This window comes from Sus scrofa, chromosome 13, assembly GCF_054392235.1.
Source record: "Sus scrofa isolate SSC_HxYL_T2T_F1_AM1 chromosome 13, Sscrofa_HxYL_maternal_Yorkshire_Landrace_v2.0, whole genome shotgun sequence".
NCBI lineage: Eukaryota > Metazoa > Chordata > Mammalia > Artiodactyla > Suidae > Sus > Sus scrofa.
The window spans coordinates 218,638,659-218,663,379 of record NC_139395.1 but is presented as its reverse complement, the minus strand read 5'-3'; the positions used below and the strand labels follow the sequence as shown (position 1 = coordinate 218,663,379).

The 24,721-nt window shown below is 43.9% G+C and overlaps 1 long non-coding RNA gene across 1 annotated transcript; it reads left to right on the top strand.

Annotated features, from left to right (window-relative positions):
- Window positions 1-18,595: 18,595 nt before the first annotated feature.
- LOC146397901 (uncharacterized) lies at window positions 18,596-24,212 on the top strand. Its single transcript, XR_014825214.1, has 2 exons — window positions 18,596-18,718; window positions 22,359-24,212. It is a non-coding gene; the product is annotated as an uncharacterized LOC146397901 (long non-coding RNA).
- The last annotated feature ends 509 nt before the right edge of the window (window positions 24,213-24,721 follow it).

Here is a 24,721-nt window from a genome sequence, read left to right as displayed (position 1 = left end):
TATTGGTGGACTTTAAAGCCCTTTTTCCCATTAAAATGATTTTTCAATGGAGCATCCCTGCTCAAGCCTGTGTGCACAGGGACAAGTATTTCATGTGATATCCGAGAGGCATCAAGAGCTGGGGAGGCAGGATCCCAGTGTTTGTCCACTTCAACTTTAATAGAGCCCCTCATTCCCCGCCATCTGCTGCCCACCCCTGCCCCCCAAGCACCCAGCGCTGCTCCTGGCCATCAGTGACATGTGACTCTACCTATCACACGCTCCCTCCTAGAGTTCTCCAGTGGGTTCCTGGGATGCTCCAACCTCATGTTTCCCTTCTCTCCCTCCGACAGCCTTTCCTCATCCTCTTTTGCTTCCTGATTCTCAGACTGGCAACCACAGAATCTCCCATTCTGTTTCCCATAGGAAATGCAGAACCCAAGTCTCCACCCTGTGGAAACAGCCACGTGGTACATCTTCAGGCTGGAGAGACTGCATTTCAACCAGTCCTGGGGAGTTCTTGCTCCCAAGGGGATGCTGCTGCAGGTGACTTGCAGGGAAACACCTGGCGGAACTGTGAATTCCCAGAAGACTGTGACAGGTGCTGATGTGTGCTGATATAAGAATATGACATGTGCATGGGCGCCAATTCCACCCATCCCGAATGCCACATCCCATGCTCTTTGATGACTTAGCCTCGAGACCTCAGCCCCCTGAGCAGGGCTTCCCACCCCTTAGGGGGCCATGGGAATCACACATGCATGGATAATGAACCCATCCCGTTTTGTCCCCCAAAGGCCCCCTTAATAACTCCACCAAGTTCAGTCTCAGAGCTGAGCTCCCCACTCAGGTTTAAGTGCCAAAGGTCAAGTGTGCTCCTTGCTTCGCTGCATTTGGTATCTTAAGCTGCATGAGAGAATTTTTCCAAAAGTCTTTGTGAGTTTTAATGAGCCTCTTGCTATCTGAAGTTCACTTTGAAATAAAAAGTATCATCTTACAATTACAGTAAATTATAATAATGATTATAGTACTGATTCTACATATACCATGACAATTTTCTTCGCAGCACTGAAGCCATTTAACTCTAAATAACATCCTCGGTGACAAAATGGGAAGGAAGAATCAACCTTATTATTCTTTTAAAAAGCAATGTTATTGAGGTGTAATTTATGTACAATAAAATACACCCATTTGGATGCATTTGGAGATTTATACAATTGTGTAACAACCCATAGTAAGCTGAATAATAACTCTCCCCCCCGCAAGGACGTCTATGCCCTAATCTCTAAACCTGTCAGTATGTTACCTTATATTAGGGGTGTCCTAGCTCCACATAGAGCAGATGGCTGTCCCCAAAGGTGGAGCTATGGGATCAGAGTGGAGCCTCAAGCCACAAAAGGTTTTTCTTTTTCCTTTCTTTTTATTATTATTATTATTTAGAGTGTAGTTGATTTACAGCGTGTCATCAAATTCTGCTGTACAGTATAGTGACCCAGTCATACATATATATACATTCTTTTTCTCATACCATCTTCCACCATGTTCTGCCCCAAGAGATTAGATATGATTCCCTGTGCTGTACAGCAGGACCTCATGCTTGTCCATTCTAAATGGAATCGTTTGCATCTACCACCCGCAAACATAAAACATTACGTTAGTTTCAAGTGTACAATACAAGGATCCAATGCTTTTTGTTTGTTTGTTTTTTGTATTTTGTTTTTTGTTTGCTTTTTTCAGGGCTGTTCCCCCAGCATATGGAAGTTCCCAGGCCAGGGGGTGAATCAGAGCTACAGCTGCTGGCCTACACATGCCAGATCCTTAACACACTGAGTGGGGCCAGGGATCGAACCTGGACCACGACTTCATGGATAATAGTCGGGTTCGTTACCACTGAGCCACCATGGGAGCTTCCTCTCCATGACTTATTGTGTCACTGGAAGCTTGACTTTTTGACCCCCTTGCCCATGTGATCCCCCTCCACCCACACCTCTAGCCACCACCAATCTGTTTTCTGTATCCAGGAGCTTGGTTTTGATTGGTTGGTTTTCATTCTACACACAGATGAGGTCATACAGTATTTGTCTTTCTCTGCCTTAGAGTAATGCCTTCAGGGTCCATTAATGTTGTTGCAAAATTGGTAGGATTTTATTCTTGTTCCTGGCTGAATAATATTTTATAGATACCTAGATGCCACATTTTTAAACTATTTATCTGTCAATGGACTTTGAGGTTGCTTCCATATCTTGGCTCTTGTAAATAATGCTGCAGTGAACATGGGGTCCATACATCTTTTCCAGTTAGTCTTTTCTTTTGTTTCAGATAAATATCCAGGAGGGGAATTGCTGGATCATATGGTAGCTGCCAGCCTACACCACAGCCACAGCAACGCCAGATCCAAGCCATGTCTGCAACCTACCCCACAGCTCATGGCAACGCCAGATCCTTAACCCACTGAGTGAAGCCCTGGATCAAACCCACATCCACACGAATACTAGCTGGATTCTGAATCCACTGAGCCACAAAGAGAACTTCCCATATCGTTGTCTGTAGTGGCTGCACCAATTTGCATTCCCCTCAACCATGTAGGATGGTTGCCTTTTCTCCACATCCTGATCCGCATTCGTTTTGTCTTATCTTTTTGATGACATCGTTCTAACAGGTGTGAGGTGATATTTCATTGTGGTTTTGATGTCTAGTCCCCTGATGATTTGTGATGTTGAGTATTTGTTCATGTACCTGTTGGCCATCTGTATATTTTCTTGGGAAAAATGTCTGCTCATATCTCCACTTTTTAACTGGATTTTTTGTGGGTTTTTTGTTTTATTTTGTTTTGCTTTGTTTTGTTTTTTTGCTACTGAGTTGTATGGATTCTTTATATTTTTTGGATATTAACCCTTTATGAAATATCTGATTTGCAAATAGTTTTTCCCATTCAGTAGGCTGCCTTTTTGTTGATGGTTTCCTTTGCTGTGTGGAGCTTTTCTTTTTATTTTATTTTATTTTTTTTTTATTTTTATCTTTATACATATATTTTTTTCTACTGCACAGCATGGTGACCCAGTTACACATACATGTATACATTCTTTTTTCTCACATTATGTGTTCCATAATTGACATAGTTCCCAGTGCTACACAGCAGAGTATCACTGCTAATCCATTCCAAAGATAATAGTTTGCATCTATCAACCCCAAGCTCCCAGTCCCTCCCGCTCCCTCCCCCTGCCCCTTGGCAACCACAAGTCTATTCTCCAAGCTCATGATTTTCTTTTCTGTGGAAAGTTTCCTTTGTGCCATATATTAGATTCCACATATAAGTGATATCATATGGTATTTGTCGTTCTCTTTCTGACTTACTTCACTCAGTATGAGAGTCTCTAGTTCCATCCATGTTGCTACAAATGGCATTATTTTGTTCTTTTTTATAGCTGAGTAGTACTCCATTGTGTATATACACCACATCTTCCTGATCCAATCATCTATCAGTGGACATTTGGGTTGATTCCATGTCTTGGCCATTGTGAATAGAGCTGCAATGAACATGTGGGTGCATGTGTCTTTTTTAAAAAGAGTTTTGTCTGGATATATGCCCAAGAGTGGGATTGCTGGGTCATATGGTAGTTCTATGTATAATTTTCTAAGGTACCTCCATAGTGTTCTCCGTAGTGGTTGTACTGGCTTACACTTCCACCAGCAATGCAAGAGGGTTCCCTTTTCTCCACACCCCCTCCAGCATGTGTTATTTGTGGACTTACTAATAAATTTGATATAGTCCCATTTGCTAACTGTTGCTTTTGTTGCCTTTGCTTTCAGTGTCAAGTCCAAAAAGAATCTTCTCCAAGACTGATCTCAAGGAGCTTCCTGCCTATGTTTTCTTCTAAGGGTTTTACGGCTCCCACAAAGGTTAATTAGGATTTGAGAATCTGGGGGACTCTGGGACTGGGTGACTGTCTTTTGCATGTGGGATGGGCACAAATCTTTGGGGGCCTGAGGGCAGGCTGTGGCAGGCCGAATAGTGAATAGTAGCCCCCCTCAACACCTTGGCACCCAAGACAACAACTGTTCTATCTTGGTCATTGTAGGTGAGAGTGTAGAATTTTTTAGAATTCGTATCAATGGAACCCTGCAGTATTAACACTTTTGTCCCTGGCCTCCTTTGCTCAGCATCATGGTTTTGAGATTCACCCATGCTGCACTTTTGTGTAGTTTGTTCCTTTTTTTTTGTTTTGTTTTAAAGTATAGTTGATTTACAATGTCATGCCAAATTCTGCTATACAGCAAAGTGACCCAACCATGCGTATATATATACATACAGATGTACATATATTTACATTCTTTTCCTCAGGTCATCCCCCATCATATTCTATCCCAAGAGACGGGACACGGTTCCATCCTACACAGCAGGACCCTGTTGCCCTGTTCCTTTTGTAGTGTTGAATAGTCTTACATTGTGTGACTCCATCAAAATTCATTTATCCGTTTTCCTGTTGGTGGGCATTTGGGTTATTTCTAGTTTAAGCTACTCTAAATAAAAACGTCGATGAATATTCATGACCAAGTCTTTGTGTGGGCAGATAAATGCTATTTTTAAATTCGAGAAAACTGAATAACGGAAGTGAATTGATGAGCAAGTGATCCACGCGTAGGCTGGAATCACATGGCAAGATTGTACATCTTGTTTAAATCTAAGAAATCATATAACCCTTATAGGCTATAATTAGCATTTCCGTAAATACTCTTTGAAGTAGCATCAAGGTTCTTATGTGCACAGTTTAGGGTGAAGACTCGTCAGTCTGAATATTCCCAATCCTAGAATAACGTTTTAAAAAAAATCCTACCTTGGGAGTTCGCGTTGTGGCTCAGCGCTAACAAACCCGACTAGTAACCATGAGGACGCAGGTTCAATCCCTGGCCTCGATCAGCAGGTTATGGATCCGGTGCTGCTGTGAGCTGTGGTGTAGTTGAAGATGTGGCTTGGCTTGGATCCCATGACGCTGTGACTACGGCATAGGACGGCAGCTGCCGCTCTATCCTGGGGAACTTCCATATGGCACAGGTGAAAAAAATCCTGCCTTTATGATTTCTAGGTGTATAAAATAACTAAGATTATTTGCCTCCCAAGATGTTTCTAGGGAAAGACCCTGAGGTATTTATTTCAATAGTAATTATACTCTAGTGTAATTTACCTTTGACTTTTAAATCACTTAGCATTCTCCCTGGGATCTTAATCACACTGTTAATTTGCTTAGCAAACACTTCCTTGGGAGGAGAACAAGAAATCTGAGCTAAACACATAGAGTCTAATAAATCCTTGGGTCATGAGGCCCAATTAGTGAAACTGTAACTTCAGGTGACAAGCCTGGGATCTCACCAGCTCGGCCCAAGAGGAAGAGCAAGTTCCTACAGATCAGAAGTGAGACTGGGGAAGGTGAAGACCCAGGCATCAGAGGCGCCCTCCCCGGCTAAAGGTCAAGTTGACACGGTGTGGCCAGCCCCTTGGAGTTCAGACACTCCCCAGTGGGAGAATTCCTCACATGAACTTGGGCATAAGGAAATAGTGTGTTAAGTGACCAAAGGTGGAAATAATTCCTTGCAACTCTGAACACATTGGATCAGCCTGGGATGGCTGAGCAAACATAACTGTCAGGAAAAAAATGAGTCTACTAGTGTATAGCACAGGGAAATCTACTCAGTCCTCTGTAATAACCTATACGGGAAAAGAATCCAAGAAAAAAGGCTATGGGTACATGTATAACGGATTCGCTTGGCTGGACACCTGAAACTAACACAGTGTACGTCAACTCTCCTCCAAAAAAATTTGTTAAAGTCATTGAGATCTAGAAAAAAAATAGGTCTATTAAATTCCCCCCCAAAAGAAATTAAATTGAGGATTGTGTGGTTCACAATCTGCAACACACACACACACACACACACACACGCACAGCAAATGGGAAGGTTGGGGAGCTCTTGACAAGACCTAACAGGAGTTCAGAGTAAAGGAAAGCCACTGGCCTAGGACCCAATCCAACTGGCCTCACAGAAATTCCTCTGGAGTTGGAGCTAGTCATCAAATCCTTTTATCTAGAGAAGCGTGTTTTCAGGATCACCCTTAAAAAAGTGGTTTTTTTTCGAGAGCCCTGGTGTTATCTTTGGGGGTGCTGAGTCCCATGGCAGGGGTAGAGGCTACTAACAGCATTCAGGACCCAGGGACCAGCTATGTGCATCTCTGTTGGAAGCTGGAAATCACTTTGGTGGCAGAATTTACACCACAGAAATGGGCAATGCACAAATGATGTCCCCCCACCCCCAAGCATGTACCAGCACACCGTAGCCAGCGATGCCACACGGCTGGTGACCACTCCATGCCAGAGCTTGGCTGATAGTAAGTTCTCAGAAATCTCTTATGTCTAGGAGGCTTGTAAGAGGTTAAAGCAAAGTGAACTGCAGAAAATAGAGTATTTGTTCATTACCTTATTGCTATTAAATGTACATACCTTGCTCTTAAAGCATTAGCTTAAAGCAGGGCGGTTTAAGAACATTCCCCTTTAATCAACCAGAAGCCAGAAGTATGAGAGAGGATTTTATGGAGATTAATAAAGGGGAACACAGTATGTCACCCCCAAATATGCCCCTTTTGAAAGCACGTTTTGAATTAAACATCTTTGAGAAACAGCGGTTACAAGAACACTCTCACCCTTCGCTGTCTCCCTGAAAGCAGGAGATAAATTTCCCAGGTGAAAGGTTTCTCCCTGTACCTGGGGGGGGGGGGGGGGGCCCTGGGGGTGGGGGGGGGAGTTCAGGGGCAGTAGAAGGCATCCTATCGCCAGAGTGTGGGAATTCAGGATCTATAAGCAAAACTCACACTTCACCAATTTACTACCCCACGCCCAAGCCCCTTTGTCTTGTCAATTCGCCACAGATTTATTTTCTTTGCCTAAAAGATATAAAAGCTTCCTGCTTTGATCACTTCTTTGAATTTCATGTTTTTATGGGACTCTAGTATATTTGCATGTAATTAAATTTTCTCCTGTTCCTTTGTGTCGTGTCACTTGCATTATCAAACCAGCCAAAGATGGAGTTCCCGTCGTGGCGCAGTGGAAACGAATCCAACTAGGAACGATGAGGTTTCAGATTCAATCCCTGGCCTCACTCAGGACGTTAAGGATCTGGCGTTGCTGTGAGCTGTGGTGTAGGTCACAGATGCGGCTCGGATCTGGCATTGCTGTAGCTCTGTCGTAGGCCGGCAGCAACAGCTCTGATTAGACCCCTAGCTTGGGAACCTCCATATGCCATGGACACAGTCCTAAAGAGACCAAAAAATAAATGAATTAGTTAAAAATAAATAAATAAATAAACCAGCCAAAGAACCTAGAAGGGAAAAAGGAAATTTTCCTATCCCTGCATTAGAAATGTCAAGCTTTGTGTGTGTGTGTGTATCAAACAGACAAAGAATAGCTCAAACAAGGAAAGAGGTTTATTCTTCTCATGTCATGTGAACTTTACTGGTATCAGCCTGAGGCCAAAGCCAGTATCAAGGATGTGTGCAGTGAGAGTGCCTGACAATCGGCTTTTCCGAGTGCAGCGTCAGTGCTGACATTAAGCCTTTGACTGCCAATGCCAAGACCTCCATCTCAAATAGATGCATTGCCAGCTATACAACCAGATCAAGAGCCAGGCTGCCCCATCCACAAAGTTCTCCTTTTAGAAAGCCCTGGGTGACTTTGACTACCAACCACAGAGTGACCCTGTGTGTCCTGCCTTGTGTTTTAATTACTGTTCTTATGTTGTAAATTTTCCAAGAGTGAACCTGCAACCCTAGGCACCCTACCTCAACCCCAATAAAGGCAGAAATCCCAGGTACATACATGCTCACTTTCTCTCTCTCTCTCAGTCTCTCTCTCTCTCTGCAACTTTGCCGTGTAGCCTTAAAGCTGGCGTATACACTCCAGAACCCAGACTCATAAACCTGATTTTTTTCAAAGTTCGTCGATGGTTGTTGCCAAAGTGCATCTTCTAAGCATAATAAGAACCACAAGGGCCAGTCCAGCCTCAGCATTGGCTCCAGTCAGGGACTCTCCACAAGGCCTGTGTAAGCACCCCCAGGCACTCCTAGCCAACAGCATTATTATCAGTAGGCTGAGACTAAGCCTAAACAACGTCATTCTGGTGTCTTCCACCTTCATCCTAATTACCATATGACCCTACTGGTTAACAAATGGCTGCTGCTGCTCCGGCCATTATGTCTGCCTTCCAGGTGGACGAAAGAGAGGAAGCCCAAGAGAGGCCTCCCCCAGGCACTTGTGCCTGAGCCGGAGTTCTATAAAGAGCCTCCCTAGCTGCAAATGAGCCTTCAGAATTAAGTATTTTTATTTGACAGCCTCTAGAGCGGTGAGCAGCACAGAAAAGGGGAAAGGGTATGGAAAGATCGTCCCAACACAGTCCCAACACAGATCTAAATCCCCCTGCCTCTGGAATTCAAATTCAGAAGGTATGATCTCAGGTATTTCATGTTAACCAAACATCCACTTTGAAGAAAGTCTTCCTCAGCCAAGTTCTGAACCACAGAGCACAAAGCATGATTTCAGTGGCTACGACTCAGTTCCCCCTCGGGCGGAATACCATCCACTCCATCTTAGAGGCAGAGGCATCAGGTCACTTACTCCCTGCCGTGGAGGGGCCCTGTCGCCTGGGATCTCCCAGTCTCACTGGAATAGAAAATCCAAATATATATGATTTGGATTTTTTTATATATGATATATAAATATATATATATATGAATGGGTCCCTTTGCTATACAGCAGAAATTGACAGAACGTTGTAAATCAACTATAATAGAAAAAATAAAAATCTTTTTTAAAAAAAGAAAATCCTCCAATATATGGGACACCGGGCAGACTCCGAGGGTCTCCTGGGCATACACAGTGTCCTGGGGGGCTACGGAGAAGAAAGAGCTGTGCTAAGTGAGGGAAAGGCCCTGGAGGATTTCCAGAGGTATGAAGGCCCAGCTGGGTGTTCACAGGGGAAACTGACTGATCCCCAACAGGTGAGTGACCCCTGAATGGACTTGCAAATGGCAATCAAAGGAAACCAGGTTGGGGATAGCAGAGCAGAAAGTTTATTCACAGATCAAGGTATGGAGAAGGGAGGGCTAGGTCTCTAAAAACACCTTCTCCCCAGGGGATGGGAGGAGAGGAATTTTAAGCAGTAGGAGGCAGGGCTCCAGGAAAGGGGCGGAGTTGGGGGAGGGCAGCCCCAGAGAAGGGGGGGGCAGCTGGGCATGCACAATCTCCTGGGGCATGCGCAATCTCAGGCTTCTTTGCCCTTGGCACAAATCCTGCCTAGCAGAGTGCAAGTTCCCCCTGCCAACCCACAGAGATCTTAGCGTGCTAATGAAACAAATGTAACTTTGTGACTTTCAGACACCTCCAGGTCTCATCTGTGCATCTGTGGTGAACTTATGCTATTGAGGGCACAAACCGTTGCCTGTCTTGCAGCACCTCTTCAGCAAATCCTGAATGCTTTGAGATAAATCAGGGCAGGTGATAACCTCAACAGGTGCCAGGAAAGTGCAGCCTCAACAGGTGCCAGGAAAATGATGGATGGTTCCCCTGACCTAAGTGCCTAGAGGCGCAGAGCACAGGCTGCGGGGAGTAAGATAAGGTTAAAAAGTAGATGGGCGTTTGGCAGACTTTGAACGTGGGGGTGGTGACTGGCAGGATATCAAGAGGAAGCACAAATGCAGCACAAGAGGGAGACCAGGCAGAGGCAGACGAGTTAGGAGGCTATTAGCAACAGTGCAAAGAGAGAGAATGGGGTGGGAACAGGAAACTGGAATTGCCGACCAGTGAAACAGAATCTCAGGGGCAAGAGCCCTGTGTCTGTGCTTTAAGGCTCTCCAGGAGGCTGCCGAGCATGCTAAGGGCGAGAGCCGCCCTTCCAAAGATGGGGCAGGCCACAGAGCTTGGTGACTCATGGGGTGGGGGAGGAAGAGGGAGGAGATGAAAATGCACCCAAGTGGATTCCATGGAGAGGGCCCTGTGGAAGGAGAAGCTGCTGGAAGGAAGGCAGTGCAGGTCAGGGCGGAGGGCGCGGTGGAGATGGCTCCTGGGAAAGCCATGGAGGTCCTCTCCTGTCAGTCTGGTCTCCACTCGGGATTGGCAGCAGAGACCCTGCAGGGAGAGGAAGGCATGGAAATGTCCCTCCATCCTCAGTCCTGCAGGACCCACTGACTTTGCATTTTAATGAGAAGACCCTCTCTGAAATATTTTCGTGGTGGCTCAGGTCTAAAGAGATACCAATGTTTTGCGTTGGAATTTTTTAATTAAAAAAAAATCTGGTACCGGAACAATAGCAAATCCCATCCTGGACTCCTGCTCTGATCTGAGTCCCAACTACTAGAGCAGTGAAACGTTTGAGGGTTAGGGAGGTGCACTTGGCTTTGATTTTCCTAGTTTATCTGAATCATTTTGGAAAATATGTATATAGTTTGCCTTTCATAATCTCTGTAAATTAAGGAGCTGATGAATTTTCTTTTAATTTAGCAATATGCAGAGTTATTTGGGAATCTTTCAAAGGACTTCAGTTTTGATTATAAAGCAATCTTTCTGTCCAGATTCCAATGACAGGCCCTTATCAAACTCCAAGGGAGTCTGGAACCCATTCTATCACTCCCACTCAACGCTGGTCCCACCCAACTTTCTTCTTCCTCTTGGCAAACTTTGGAACCATTTGTGGGCAGCTTTTCCAAAGTGAACTACTTCCTTTGGTGGTATTCCCCCCTCCATTAGCATATTGGTTTTAAACTTTTTTATCCATGTAAGTCACCTGTAGAAAAGCTCACAAGTTGCAGGTGTACAAATTGACGAATTCTTACAGAGCGATCACACCTGTGTAACCACCCGAGTCACACAAAAAAGACCATTGTCAGGATCCAAGAGGCCCCTCCCGGACGTTCCTCCCCATCCCCCCAAGGTACCCCCACCACCTTCTTCTCAGAGGTGACCCCTGTCCAGACTTCCAACACCACCAATTAGTCTTGCCTGTTTGGGGACCTTTTGCAAATGCATGTATTCTTTTACGTTTGTGTAATTTTCAAACCACTGGGTGAACACATTGTACCATATGGAACCATATGGATTGTTCCACATTTGGGGCCAGAGCTTATCCGTGTGTGGGTCTTTAGGTGGACATGTCAATCGCTGAACTGTAATTGCGTCTCCCGAATTGAGGTTAAAAGACATTATTTTAGGAGTTCTGTGACACAGCAGGTTAAGGATCCAGCATTGTCACTGAGGTGGCCTGGGTCACTGCTGGGGTACGGGTACAATCTCTGGCCTGGGAACTCCCACATGCCACAGGTACGGCCAAAAAGAAAAAAAAAAAAAAAGACAGTATTTTATTTGCAGACAGATGGACTGGGGGGGGGAAATTCTGGGGGGAATGAAAACAACAAAAGGAGGAAAAAGAAAAGGAAAACCATTCGCAGCAACACGGATACAATTAGAGATTCTCATACTAAGTGAAGTAAGTCAGAAAGAGAAAGACAAATACCATGTCATGTTACTTATTTTTGGAACCTAAAATATGGCACAAATGAACCTATTTACAGAACAAAAACAGACTCACAGACATAGAGAACAGTTTTGGGGTTGCCAAGGAGGAAGGAGTGGGGTGGATGGGGAGTTTGCGCTTCTGTTTCTTTGCTTATTTCTCTAGATGAATATTTCCATTTGTACTTAATGTAGAAAGAGAAATAACATATCTGTTTCTCTAGATAAGACTAAGTACAGGGCATGTGTGCCATCCCAAGAGACTGGATAGAGGTCCCTGTACTGTACAGCAGGTCCTCCTTGCTTATCCATTCTAAATGGAATAGGTTGCGTCTATTAACCCCAAACAAACAAAAAAGATGGTTTCAGGGACCTCAGAGATGACGAAGGGGGAGATGGTACCACAGGATCTTTCCCATCTCACGTCTTTTGTCTCTCCTTGCTGTCCTTTCCTTCCACTAGAAGGCTTTCTCCAGATGCTAAGGACAGGAGCCTGGAACCCATCCTTCCAGCCCCCTGGCAAAAGCATCAGAGGGTCTTCCGGAATTCTGGTAAGCACATTCTGGAAGGAAGACTTTGGTGAGCTGGGCTTGCCCACCATTCCCGTCTGAGAACAATTGCGGGAGGGAGTCTCTCTGATTGGCCAGTCCTGGATCACATGACTGCCCGCTCTGTAGGGGAGGGGGCATTGTCAGCAGAGAAACAGGGAGGGAGAATTGGGCCAAAGTCAGCTGGGGTTCCTCAAAGCTGTAATTCTCCAGATTACGGAGGATAATCTGATTTTTTTCTGGTTTTTAATAGTTATGAGACCATGGCACTGGAATTATTTTAGCCAGGAAGTACGTGCTGTGCACCAATGGTTTATCAGGTCAAAGCTTGGTTCTGGAGAGGGGTGCAAACACAGGGAAGACAAGAACCCTGTCCTGGAGGTGTTTTCCTCTCACTGCAGGAACATGATCCCGTGAGATGGTTATTAGGAGGTGAAACGCACACTCCGAGCACGTTGCCTCCTCTGCACCCATCTCTGCCTGTGCTGGCGGTGGAGGTGGGGAGCGGAGAAGCCCGCCAAGTGGAAAGTTGTTCTATGTGCGCTTCTGTTTCTTTGCTTATTTCTCTAGATGAATATTTCCATTTGTACTTAATGTAGAAAGAGAAATAACATTTATCTGTTTCTCTAGATAAGACTAAGTACAGGGCTTGTATGCCATTGAGGATGGCCTCAGGATGCTAAGCAAACTATAGTTTATAGGACTTTTTTTTTATTTGGTTTGTTTATTTTTTGCCTTTTTAGGGCTGCACCTGTGCCATATGGAGGTTCTCAGGCTAGGAGTTGAATCGGAGCTACAGCTGCCGGCTTACACCACAGCCACCGCTATGCAGGATCCGAGCAGCACCTGCTACCGACACCACAGCTCATGGTAATGCCAGATCCTTAACCCACAGAGTGAGGCCAGGGATCGAACCTGCATCCTTGTGGATATTAGTTGCGTTTGTTACTGCTGAGCCATGACCGGATCTCCTATAGTTTATATTTTTTAAAGTTACCCATGTAGGGTTGTTGCAGAAACTGCAGAAACCGTGGCAGCGGAAGGAGACAAATGGCACTCAGATTTGCAGAAAAGCGAGGTTTATTCAGCACCAGTGTGGGCTCAGAGGAGTCGCCTCTGGAGTCTGAGCCCCAGGTCTTTGTTCTCAGCAACTTTTATACATGACAGGGTCTTGTTGTTCCCAAGTAAGCAGCCCCGACCTCCCCTCTTCCGTGAGCAGACAGTGTTCCATCCCTAAGAAATTGAGCAAGCGAAGTTACAGACCCGAAGCTGATAAGCAATGCTAGGAACACTATCAGCAGGCCTGCTGGCTTGGACATAGGGTACATAGTTGCTACATGATTACAAGAAGGATGGTTTGAAGAACATAGCTGAAAAGCCTTGCAGCTGTCTTTTCAGCCAGGGTTGGGGATGGGGATGGGGATATTGTCCCTTAGTTAAAACTCTTATTTCAGAGTTTCGGTGGACCTGCTCCTTTTCCCTCATCCACAAAGGGCTGGGAAGACTATTACCTTTGGTGCTTCATGAATAAGAAAAAAAGAAAATGTAGAAAGAAAAGAAAATGAAAAGAGAGAAAAGACAAGGGGGAGGAGAACAAAATTCATCACAAAATGAGTGAGTGCTTGGCAGATTCAAAGCTCATACCTACCACACTGGGGCAGATCAAGAAACCCTGGGCTGTGAAGCTGATGTGCACCAAACTGGTTGTGAAGTTAGTGCCACACTTCCTCTAGAACAAGGCATATTTATCCCAGACCTCAGAGAACCCCACAAATAATTTTAAGGACAACGAACAGTGCACAATCAAAGAAAGTTGATCACCCAAGAACACAACAATATAACAAGCAAAACCATATCATCAAACACAAAAGATAGCTAACACAGACCTGTATAGGCTTCAGATATTAGCCTTACACAGATTATAAAACATCCATGCTTCCTAAATTTAAATAATAAAAGACAACCTTAGAACTACCATCAGCCAACAGAAAACTATAAACAGCTGCCCAAAAAGAACTAACACACTATGTAAAAAGAACTAAACTATAAAAGTGAAAATACAGTAACCAAATTAAAAGTAAATGGATGAATTTGACAGCATATTAAGCTATCAAAAGAGATTTCATGCTCTAGAAGATATATTATAAAAGAAATTATTCAGAATTCTTAGGCAAAAAGATGAAAGATACATTGAAAACAGGGGGAGTGCAAGACAGTAGACCAACTGTTTCAGAAGGAGAGAAGATAGAGAAAACAGTGGAGAAGATATTTTTTTTTTATTGCTGCTGCAGTTCTTGTGTTTGATTCCCCTGGTCTTTATTTATTTATTTATATTTATTGTCTTTTTGCCTTTCTTGGGCTGCTGCTGTGGTATATGAAGGTTCCCAGGCTAGGGGTCTAATCGGAGCTGTAGCCACTGGCCTACGCCAGAGCCACAGCAACACAGGATCTGAGCCGCGTCTGCGACCTACACCACAGCTCATGGCCATGCCAGATCCTTAACCCACTGAGCAAGGCCAGGGATCGAACCCGCAACCTCATGGTTCCTAGCCGGATTCGTTAACCCCTGCTCCACGACGGTAACTTCAAGATATTTTTTTAAATATTAGCCAATAATGATCCAAATATTGATGAAAGACACCAATCCACAAATTCAAGAGGTCCACTGATTACTGAAGAGGATAGAGAAAAGTAAATCCACATCAATAGGAAACTGCAGAATATCAGACAAGGAAAGAAATCTTTTTTGTTTTTTATTTTATTGGAATATTGTTGACTTACAACGTTGAGTTAATTTTGGGGTACAGCAAAGTAAATCAGTTATATATATATCCACTCCTTTTGGATTCCAATAAATAATTTTCTTCTTCTTTTTTTTGGCCACACCTGCAGCATATGGAAGTTCCTGGGCTAGGGATCGAATGGAGCTGCAGCTTCCAGCCTATGCCACAGCCACAGCAACACTAGATCTGAGCCATGTCTGAAACCTACACTGCAGCTCACAGCAATGCCGGATCTTTAACCCACCGAGTGAGGCCAGGGATCAAACCCACATCCTCATGGATAATAGCTGGATTCTTAACCCACTGAGCCACAATGGGAACTCTCAAGGAAAGAAATCTTTTTTTTCTTTCTTTTTTTTTTTTTTTTTTGTCTTTTGGCTCTTTAGGGCACATGGAGGTTCCCAAGCTAGGGGTCCAAGTGGAGCTAGCTGCCAACCTACACCAGAGCCACAGCAACACCAGATCTGAGTCTTGGCTGCAACCTACACCACAGCTCCCGAAAACACCAGATCCTTAACCAACTGAGCAAGGCCAGGGACTGAACCTGAAACCTCATAGTTCCTAGTCAGATTCACTTCTGCTGTACCCCGATGGGAACTCCTTTTTTTGGGGGTGGGGAGGAGAAGACATCTTAAAGTAGAGAAACAGCAGACTCAGCAGCAAGAGTGAAAGTCAAAAGATGGTTGGAGGAGTTCCCTTTGTGGCTCAGTGGTAACAAACGAGTATTTGTGAAGATGCAGGTTTGATCCCTGACCTTGCTCAGTGGGTTAAGGATCCAGCATTACTGAGAGCTGTGGTGTAGGTCATAGAAATGGCTCAGATCTGGCATTGCTGTGGCTGTGGTGTAGGCCAGTAGCTACAAGCTCCAATTCAACCCCTAGCCTGGGAACCTCCATGTGCTACAGGTGCAGCCCTAAAAAAAAAAAAAAGACAAAAAAGAAAAAAGAAAAAAAAGTGGTTGGAATGAAATCTTCAATGTATGAAAAGAAAACAATTGCTCATTTCATTTCTATATCTAGTGAAATGTTTAAGACAGAAGGAAAGTGATCTCTGATGGAAGGTCTGAGCTGGGTAAAGAGAGGTACACAATGACTATAAAATAATACTATTTGTTTCTTGGCTGCACCACAGCCTATGAAAATTCCTTGGCCAGAGATTGAACTCACACCACCACAGTGACCAGAGCTGCTGCCACGACAATGCCAAATCCTTAACCCACTGCACCACAAGGGATAATAGAATTTTAAATGATTCAAATAATTAGATGAAAAATATAACTTTATGCTATTCATAAAAGATACATCTAAAATATAAGAATACCCTAAGGAACATCAAAGGATGGGGAAAATACATGATGCAAAAACAAACAAGATAAAATTTACATAGTTATATAAAATCAACTAAAGACTCTAACATGAAAAGTATTGCTTAGGGTAAAATGATGCAAAGCTCAATAAACTAGGATGATATGAAAATTTTAATTTATACACATCTAATAACTTGGCCTCAGAATATATATAGCAAAATTCGCAATTGTGGAGGGAGAGTTTTAACATTCTTCTGTCAATAATTGATAGAAGAAGCAGAGCAAAAATGATAGAAATGGATATCATGAATTAAAATATGATCTAATGAATATACCTGGAAAATCTTATGTAATAAAAAATCATAAATTAGATAATATTCTGAACTGGAAGCTAGACAAACCTCAAAACTTTGGGGTTGCAGCTAAAGCTGTATTTAGGAAGAAACACATAGCCTGAAGTACATGTAGTAGAAAGAAACAGGCTGAAAATTAATGAGCTAAGAGTCCATCTCAATGGGTAAGAAAAAGAACAGCAAATCAAGCCCAAAGAAAGAAAAATTTGAAACTACAGGGTATAACGATGAAGTAGAAGCATTTGCTACACCTTCTTAGCTTCATTATAAATTGAGGAAATGCAAATTGAAACTTTCAGGAAAAACGATTACACCCTCATTATACAAGTAAACAGCAAAAAGGCTTTGCAATACCAAGTACTATGGAGGATTTAAAGCAGCAAGGCCTTGGGGTTCCCTCATGGCTCAGCAGGTTAAAGATCCCGAGTTGTCACTGCTGTGGCTTTAGCTGTGGCATGGGTTCACGCCCTGGCCAGGGAACTTCTGCAAGCTGTGGGCATGGCCTAAATAAATAAATAAATAAAGCAATGAGCTCTCTTGCGGATGCTTGCAGGACTAAATTAGTACAACCAATCTGGAAACCAATTTGACATTTTCTCTTAAAGTTGCAAATATACACACCAGATGACTCGGCAATTCCACACAAGGACTATAAACCTGGAGAAATTAGTGTGTGTGGGCACCAGGAGACACATCCAGGAGTGTTCATACCACGTAACTCATAATAACTCATAAAGCAAAAAACCTAAATGACCCTCAACAACAGAGGGTAATTTTGGTATATTCACGCAATGGAATATACTGTGGCAATGTAAATAATTGGGCCATAGCCAAAAAGCTAAAAATGAAAAAATAGACAAACTCAACTAAATTGTTTAAGAAAACATGTATAGGCAGCAGAACTATAAAGAAAGATAAGAGGGAGTTCCCACTGTGGCGAAGCAGAAACGAATCTGACTAGTATCCATGGATACCAGTTGGATCCTTCGCCTCCATCAGTGTGTGTGTCGGGGATCCAGCTTTGCCATGAGCTGTAGGCTGGCAGCTGCGGCTCTGATTTGACCCCTAGCCTGGGAACTTCCATGAGGCCCTAAAGACAAGAAATTGATTACCCAAAGAATCCACAGTTATTTTTGAGGTCCTACACCTTTTTTTTTTTTTTTTTTTTTTGTCTCACCCACAGCATATAGAAGTTCCTGGGCCAGAGCCACAACAATGACAACACTGGGTCCTTAACCCATTGAGCCACCAGGGAACTCCCCTGACAGCTACATTTTTTTTCTTTCTTTTTTTTGGCTTTTTAGGGACGCATCCACAGCAGCATATGGAAGTTCCAAGGCTAGGAGTCAAATCAAATCAAAGCTACAGCTGCCAGCCTACACCACAGCCACAGCAGCATGAGATCAGAGCCGCATCTTCAACCTTTATCACAGCTCACGGCAACGCCGGATCCCAGACCCACTGATCGGGGCCAAGGATCGAACCTGCATCGTATAGATACTAGTCGGATTGGTTTCTGCAACGCCACATGAATACTCCCAGACAGCTACTTTTTAAGGCAAGGACACACAAGAAACTGGTTAACCCAGCACAGTTCCATGTGTTCACTTTATATTCACTAAACTGTATATAGTTTTCATGTTTCATGTGTATTTTCCTTTTTGTTTTAATGTGAAAAAGACAAAGAATATACACCTTCAACAATAATGAAGTCTGGGGAGCAGGTAGCCTGAATTACTTTTGGAAGTAGAAATGGAACCCAATATACATTATTGAATTTTAAAAGTTAATGAAAAATCTGTATTGAATCAACAATAAAATATCTAAAGATAATATAAGAAAGGGAATATATGCATGACTGGTCCTACACTTTGCTTTGCTGTACAGCAGAAATTGGCACAAAGTTGTAAGTCAACTATAATTTTAAAAAATACCTGCAGCTATAAATCTATTTCCTTCGGAGATAAATGAGGACCTCTTTCACTTCCCGCCTCTAGAGGGCAGTATCGCCACTTGGGCAGGGCGCTCAGGCGGCAGCACGTTAGAATCACTGCTCGAGAGCTTTTAGAACTCCCCAAGCCCGGGATGTAACCAGACCAATTAATTCAGAATCCCTCCGGAGAGACTCAAGCATCAGTATTTTAAAAGTTCCCTGGGTGATTACAGAGTTCAGCCTGGCCTGAGAGCTACGTTCCAGATTAAGGTAATCATGGGGCTTTAGCTTTTTTCAACCTCCTTTAATTATTTTGTGTGTATATATATGTAACTAGGGGCTCCTCATTGGCCGTTTTCCCCACAGGTATTAGGAAGAACAGGAAAAATTAACAAAGAATATCTGTAGAATAAAAAGTGCTCCTACACCTAATGACAAGGTTGACAGCTTCGTATAATCAGAGCCCTGTCTCAAAACAGTTTTAACTCCTTCCTCCTTGTATTCTCACTGAACTCTGAGGTTTGTCTAACATAGTGGCTGCAGTGAAGCTTTAACGGATGTCATCTTCCTTGCTTTGCATTGTTCCGTGAGCGGTCTGTCTTTCTACAGAGTTGATAGTTGCGAGTGAGTTGAACGGTGAAAATTCAAGAAAAACCCTGTAGAAGTGAACGGGTTCATGCGGAAGTGGAAGTGGTTTCGGGGGGTGGTGTTGGAAATGGCAGTGATGAAACATAAGAATTTCAATACCTGGAAAGACGGAGAAAACCAATTTTATGTTTTGATGGCCAGATTTCGGTTCCAATGTACGCATTTTCCAGAAAATTTCCCAATCGTCCTTCATTTGTGTAAGCCCTGAGATTAACAAGATTATGAGATTCCATTATATGTTGCAATCGTGGGCTTACACAACAGCCTAAGCTAGAGAAAACCCCCTTAATCCTAAAATTACTGTATTGGACCGAATACATTGCTCATATGGCTCAGATGATATTAAATACAATGTAATACAGGATAAATTGGGGTGCAGTTTAACTTCTCCATGTTTGCCATGTTTTCTGTTTACTAATTTTTTTAAGTTTTATGCAACACTGTCGACCCATGGTTTTTACAAACCCAATAGTACAAAAAGTCGTATAGGAAAAAAGGAAGACTTCTCCATCTCTGACCCCAGGGTTCTCCTGAAAGGCAGTCCCTGTGAGCAGTGCCCAGGGGATATGCTTCTAGAGATGGGCTGGGAAGGAAATTCAGTGTGTTCAGTTCCATTTTACAATCTCAGCAAACCAGCAAAGCAGTGTGAGCAAGCTGAGCAAGATATCAAAGCAGCAACATCACAGAATCAAGATACTAAAAATTTTGACTTCATGCACTGCTTCTCTGGACGCTACAGAAAGGTGTGTGTGATCCATAAAAGAAGAAGGAAGACACTGTTCTTTAGAAACGGGGCCCAGGTTGCCAGCTCTGCAGGCAGCGTGGGAAGCCGCCCACCTAGGTCCATCCAGGGCAAGAACTCTGAAAGACCGTTTTAGTAAAAGTTACATCTGGAAGGCTACCCAGGACCCTTGGGCACGTGGGAAACAGTCCTGGCCAGCGGTGGAATGAGGAAGGAAGGATTAGTGAGGGCTCTGCACATAAACTCAGCAGATGAAAAACGGACCAATACTCATGCCAGGAGTGGGGAGAGGGAACTTTCACAGGAAAAAACATAACCACTAACACTCCTTTCCCTAGCAGGTAATGATGTCTACATGAGCATAAATAACAAATAGCAAATAACGATTTAAGCCCAAACTGTGGTGGAATGAGAGGACAAGCACAGTAAAGTTGAGGGTAGGAGGTGTGAGGTGGCGGAATCCTTATCCGCAGTAATAGGAAGTCAATAAAAAATGTCTGAAGCAGTAGAACAAGACACAGCGGATTAAGCATATTATTTTTTTATTTTTTACTTTATTTTTGTTATTTTTAGGGGCACACCTGTAGCATATAGACGTTCTCAGGCTAGGAGTCGAATCAGAGCTTCAGCTGCCAGCCAACATCACAGCCCCATCAACACCAGATCTGAGCCGAATCTGTGACCTACATACGCGGCAGCTTGTGGCAACGCCAGATCCTCAACCCACTGAGTGAGGCCAGGGATGGAACCTGCATCCTCGCGGGTACTAGTCGGGTTCTTCACCCACTGAGCCACAGTGGGAACTCCTAAGCATGTTAGTTGGAAACACAGACTTAAATACTAGAAGGAGCAGCAGAGGGGATCAGGCTGGGCATGGGGGAGGGAAACGTACCGCTGTTTTCATTACCCGAAGCCTTGTAGAGCCAGCGGGCTTTTACACCAGGTAATGCGTCATTTCGATAAACATAACTTCTTAAATGGGCCTATAGAAAAATTCATATACGTTTAAACATAGATATGATATTCCTAGTCTCCTACAGTAGTTCAGCAGCCCAATTTCTGAGCTGCCAGTTTCTATGGATGCTTCAGCACACAGCTCTTTGTTTTTTTTTTTTTTTTTTTGCTTTTTCTAGGGCCGCTCCCGCGGCGTATGGAGATTCCCAGGCTAGGGGTCGAATCGGAGCTGTAGCCACCCGCCTACACCACAGCCACAGCAACAAGGGATCCGAGCTGCATCTGCGACCTACACCACAGCTCCCGGCAACGCTGGATCCTTAACCCACTGAGCAAGGCCAGGGATCGAACCCACAACCTCATGCTTCCTAGTTGGATTCGTTAACCACTGAGCCTCGACGGGACCTCCTGGGCACAGCTCTTAATAACACACTTAGGCCGGAGAGTAACTGTGTTCATTAGGACAGCCTGTGTTACAATGAAACCACCCTATAAACCCTGAAATGCCAGGGACCTCACGCAATAAAGTCTTACGTCTGATGGAGGGCGTGAACTACCCTGTTGCCTGGAACACATGACCTCCAAGGTCACCTCTGCGAAGAAGAATGGACCTGGTCTCTCCTTTTCTTTGGTTACACCCGAACGAATCACAAGGGAGGCTGGGAAACGGGCAGGAGTCCCCGGATTGTTAGGTGAGCATCGTAGAACAATCCGGAAGAGGATCATCCGTGACTGGGCACACAGAAGAGGAAAGGGGGGTGCTGGGGAAGTGAGGAGGGGACAGGTGTTGGACTCTTACTTGCCTCCCCAAGAAATGGGGCTCTAACGCCTCCGCCCAGCTCCCTGAGTGCTCGTGAGAGGCCCTAGAATAGGCCTGGGAAGTTGTTTACAGTTCTCAGTCACGAGGCGTTAAATTATCCACAGGCAGACGTGTGCTCTTTGCCAAACCCTTGTTCTGTAAGCACGTTTATTATCAGCATATTGCATTACTGCTGGGAGAAAGTTTCCGTATTTCTTTTGCTTTTAAAGGTCTTAACTAAGGGTTGTAAATTGAGTAGCTGCGTGGAAAGAAAAAAAAAAAGATTCCTTTGAGAAATGCAGTCAGAGGGTCGTGAGGCACCTGTCTCTTCCGGTGCCCTCTGCCCCTGCCAGGGTCAGAGGCTCGGTGCCATCCTCCACACAGTGAGCCTGGATGCCATCATTCCCGCCCTGTAGGTGCATTTGCCAGTGACGCTGTTTGCCTAAATCTCTAGCATACTTCTTATCTTCCCAATGCAGAAATAGTCTTCTTTTGTCCCATCTTTATAATTCTCAAAAGCTACACATGTCATTTAGCCTCTGTACATTTTAATTTTACTCTTTGCTAAGCCCCTTTTTTTTCCCCCCTTTAATGACAAAAAGAATCTCGAACAGGAAAGTAAGATATACGGGTGTCAACTAGAGAAAAATTATCCATTTGAATCTACACCCTGGCTCACTGTGATCACCCAAGATCTTGTGAAAGAAACATACACTGTTGCATAATCCGTTTCCTTAAATGTGCTTTCTGATGTTGCTATCAAATAGGACCTCTGTGGCTCCCTGAGATGCAAGCCACTTCCAAAGTGGAATGCCACATTTGAAAAAGTAGCCTTGGAGTTCCCTGGTGGCTCGGCAAGTTAAGGACTTGGCATGGTCACTGCTGTGGCATGCGTTGCTGCTGTGGCTCAGGTGTAATCCTTGGCCCCAGAACTTCTGCATGATGAAAGTGTGGAAAAAAAAAAAAAAGAAAGAGATGAAAACAAGAAAAAGCCTGAAGAACCAAACCTGCTCTTCTCTGCTTCAGTCCCGAAGCCACACCTGTCACTTCTGCTTACAACCTGTTGGTTAGAACTGGTCACATGACCTCAACCATGTAGCAGAGGCAGCACCATCTTATTTCGTACCAGGAAGAGGAAACTTCAATGGGATTTGATGACACGGTGTCTGTCTTAATAGCGAAATACAGAGACCTCCTGGGACCTCACAGCCAAACGTCACAGGTTGATATGGGACCGCAGCAGGAAGGGCTTCACGAGAGAAATCCCAGAGCAAGTGACAGTAATGAGATACCTTTTCTTTTATACCCTGTGTATCCAGTGTTTCTGGAAACAAAGTGAATTAACACTTGCCATTGTCTTAATACACAGAGTGCAGGCAAAGCGCAGAGATACTGAGTAGTTCACATCCAGACGGCTGCACCAAAGCAGATCCCACAACACAGCTTTTGAAGTCCTAGTGGGTATACAAGCTATGTTTACACTATTCTGGTGTCCATGGAGTGTGAAATAGCATTATGTCTAGAAAATGTACACACCCGATTTTTTTTACAAGTTTATTTATTGACATTGCATAATAATGGACATACAGGTCAGGGTTTTAACCTTTTCTGTTGTTGTTGTTGGAGAAAACAGTGAGTTTCACTTGAAGATCCTTCAGTATTCAGTATAGGATTGTCATATGATCCAGCAATTCTAAGTTTACAACCCAAAGATTTGGAAACTGGGACTCGGATACTGGGTGTTAATTTTCAGAGCAGCGCCGTTCGTCATAAGCCGAATGTCTACCAATGGAAGCACGGAGCAATAAGATGTGATATGCATGTTAACATGGAATATGGTCCGTCTCAGAAGTCCTGACAGCAGCTGCAGCACAGATGGAACACCTGATTTTAAAAGTACTTGTTACTAAACAAATGCTACCCATCAGTTGACAACACAGCGTTGCCACAGATCTACAACATGTAAACAACATAGTATCTGCACAGTGAAATCAAATGAAACAATAAAACGGAGGATGTCTATATTCCGGGCAAAATTTAGCTTTTCTCTGGTGGTTACAAAGGCAGCTTAGAGCCGTGGAATAAAAAAAGCTAGGTCCCATTCCGCATCCTGACCATTAACTGGAAAACATTCGAGCAAGTCAGGCGCCTGCTGGATCTCAATTAAGTTCTCCGCCTGCAGAAAGGGAAAAATACACTTGTTCTCCCCAACTCCAAGGCAATTGTAAAGTCAAGTGAGATGGTGCGTGGACGTGTCTTGTGCTGATAAAGTGCTACATTTTGGGGGGCCACACCCATGGCATGGGGAAGTTCCTGGGCCAGGGATCAAACCCGTGCCACAGCAGTGACCTGAGCCACAACAGTGACAACACTGAATCTTTAACCACTGGGCCACAAGGGAACTCTGACTGATAGACTGCTGTTTTCAGTTGATGGGGATTTTTGTTGTTGTTTGGTTTTACCAGTTAGCTTCTTTTTATGTACCTCACCGTGTTAACAGTTATGCTCTCCAAATCAGCAATAAATGAGGCCAACCGAATTTGACCTGTGGCATCTCCTTGTAATGGTTCCTCTTTCTCTTTAATGTTTTAGATGCAATAAACATAGCGATGAGATGACAATACCCACATTTTCTCCTCCTTGGTGTAAAGTATTAGGCAGAGACAAAATCCTCACATACGTGAACCCCATGAACGTGTTGTTTTTGCTCCAAGTCTAAATGTGGTCTAAACAAAACAATGAGGATAATTTCTCTGTGTTTTTACTTTCTATATTACTGAGGTAGGCAGTAAAAACCATAGTATCTAACATATATTACTGAGGTAGGCAGAATAATGCCCCCAAAGATGTCCACTTCTTTTTTTTTTTTTTTTTGTATTTTTTTTAAGGCCACATCCACAGCATATGGCGGTTCCCAGGCTAGGGATCCAGTCGGAGCTGTAGCCACCGACCTACGCCAGAGCCACAGCAAAGCAGGGTCTGCGCCTCGTCTTCAACCTACACCACAGCTCACAGCAGCACTGGATTAACCCACTGAGCGAGGCCAGGGATCAAACCCACATCCTCATGGATACTGGTTGGGTTCAATTAGTATCTAACTAACCCATGAGCTACAAGAACTCTTCTTTAA